A 2,784-nucleotide genomic window follows, 5' to 3' on the forward strand; every position below is an offset into this window, starting at 1 on the left:
TGTGTGTACTCATACATCCCCTGATCTCAAAAATAAAACAAGCCCCCAAAAGATCCTTGCATCTACACTGCAATGGCATTCATGGTAGTCCGTCTCCTTCCCTCCCGTTAACTTTCTTGTAAAACTACTTTCACTTCTGCTCCGAATCTCACATCGCCCACTGTTTAATCTTTTATAACCTGTTCACCACCAGCAACCACACGACCCCGGTAGCCACCCACCACCCCTAAGCTGGATGGGTCACTCTCCTTGGTTGCTCCCATATCTTGTTACTCTTCCCATCATTAGGATTGTGCATCAAGAATTCTCGGTCGGTGCTCAGTCTCCTTCCCTGACCCCCAGACAGACTGAGTTATTTGAGGCAGGCTAGTTCTTTAGCTGAGTCAGAATCACCTGGAGGGCTTGTTAAGACACTGGGCTCCGCCCCCAGTTTCTATGAAATAGTTATTGAAGGCAACATCCACTTTATCCCACAGCATCACAACTGATGGGGAAAATCTTTTTTGCGGGGTTGAGTCCAGTGGAAGATGCTGCATTCTAACCTTTCCAGGATCCTGTCCTCCCCCAGGTCTCTCATCACAATTGCAACCACTGTTTTCTTGGCCAGTCCTTTTCCCTCACACCTGTGTTCTCTCCTAAGTCCGCTGTCGTGACAGGCTACCTTAGCTGTCCTATGCACAGCCTGTGACCAGTGCAGGATTAGCATCATCTGCAAGCATGTTGGAAATGCAGACTCTCAGGCCCCAACCCAAACCGGCATCTTAACAATACTGCCCCCTGGCCCCCGTGATGTATATGTGCCTTTAATGTTAAGCACTTCTCCCTAGGATGAGAGTGATCCTTAAATAAATCTCCCCAGTTCTGCTGGGAGTGGAGACAGTCCCAGGCTCACACGGGGGCTGGGAAGTGATGCCAATGCAGATTCCTCGCCCCACAGGCCTCGCCTCTCCAGGCCCCTGAGCCCGTAGAGGGCAGGGTGGGCACTGTACTCCAGGGTCCTGGCTGCAAGCATCCTCAGGGCAGGTCTCTCTGCCTGGAGATTCCAGAGCCCACTCTGGCTCCCTAGGCCTGGACCTCGGCTGCTCTGTCATCCCAGCCTTGACATTTTGCCACCAAATAGGGACAGCTCTCCTGGGGGCAACCGCACCACCAGTCTCCTGCCCCTCCTGTCCCGAAAATAGAGGAAAGTTTCTACCCACCTTTCCCAGAGCCAGTTGCCCGTCTCCACGTGGATGCCGTCCTAGCAACTGCCAACGTCCAAGGCCAGACTCCTCCTCCTCTGTCATCCTCCTCTTTCCTCCCTGTCCTTCCTGGGCCAAGGAGACACTTCTGGCTGCCCTACCTGGGTAACTGCTCCAGCAGGCTGCCGGGGCTCAGAAGGGACAGGTGCTGTGCCGGTGGCATAAATGAGGGGCGTGAGCTCAGGCTGCATCAGAGAGGGCCTGCCTGTCCCCCGGGTGAGCAGCTGCAGACTGTCCTTTGGAAACACAGTCCCAATGTTGCCAAGTTGAATTTTTATGTGAGATCTCCTACTTTTACTGTGGCAAGAAAATTTTTCAAACTTTTTTAAACTATGAGAGCCCATGAAAACCTGTCATAGGCTGTATTTGACCTGTGCTCAGAACCAAATTCTTTGACTCTGCCCTCCTCCCTTTCCCTGGTCTCTCCACAGCACTGTCCGCACCTGTACACCCCACCTGCTCTCCAGCTCCCGCGTCCTCCTTTCTAGTCCTCCGCCAACTGATCCTGTGCACCAGGGGAAGTGTGAGAGTATCAGGTGTCCCTACCTCCATCTTTGTGGTGTAACTACCTACCAACCGCCAAATTATTCTAAAATACCTAATCATGTAGCTCACCTTTGCACTCAAAGCCCTTTAGAGGCTCCTCCTTGGCCTCCAGCTGTCAAATTATCCCCATTGGCACAACCTTCCCCGACCACCCCCAGTTTGCCTGCTTTTGACTAGAGCTCTTAAGACTTGGTCAAGCCTGGTGGTGGTTGTGGAGATGGGAAGAAATGGACAGGTTCAAGAGGTATTTAAAAATTAAAGTTCAGTAGCACCAGCTCCTGTGGCTTTCAGTACAAATAACCTACTTCCTACTTCCTATCAAAGCCTAGATAAGATGCAGCCTATGGTGCACGTGAGTTTGCAAACTGTCTGCCTGATGGTCAAATCTGTTCTACAAGTATCTTCTGTTTAACCCACTTTAAAAAAAAAAAAAAAAGTTGCAGCCTAGAATTAATGATCGAGTGATTGCATATAAAAATCACGGTTCTTGGGATCCCTGGGTGGCGCAGTGGTTTGGCGCTTGCCTTTGGCCCAGGGCGCGATCCTGGAGACCCAGGATCGAGTCCCACGTCGGGCTCCCGGTGCATGGAGCCTGCTTCTCCCTCTGCCTGTGTCTCTGCCTCTCTCTCTCTCTCTCTCTGTGACTATCATAAATGAATAAAAAATTTAAAAAAAAAAAATCACGGTTCTTGGGGTGTTTAGGTGACTCAGTCAGATAAACATCTGACTCTTGATTTCAGCTCAGGTCATGAGAGCGAGCAGCGCATCCGGCTCCACAGTCTGCAGAGATTGCTAGGTTCTCCCTCTCCCTCTGCTCCCCACTCTGTAGTAGAGAGTGCCCACTTGCCCTCTAAATAAAATGCTTAAAATAATAATCGGTCTCCCTGTCAAAAAAAGTTAGTGGTGACAAGTCCAGACCAAACTTCTACGTGGCAACTAGTGGCTACAGTTGAGGTTAGCCACCTCCTCTGATGCAGGACATGCTGTTTACATCTTC

The sequence above is a fragment of the Vulpes lagopus genome, chromosome 18, assembly GCF_018345385.1.
Source record: "Vulpes lagopus strain Blue_001 chromosome 18, ASM1834538v1, whole genome shotgun sequence".
Lineage (NCBI taxonomy): Eukaryota > Metazoa > Chordata > Mammalia > Carnivora > Canidae > Vulpes > Vulpes lagopus.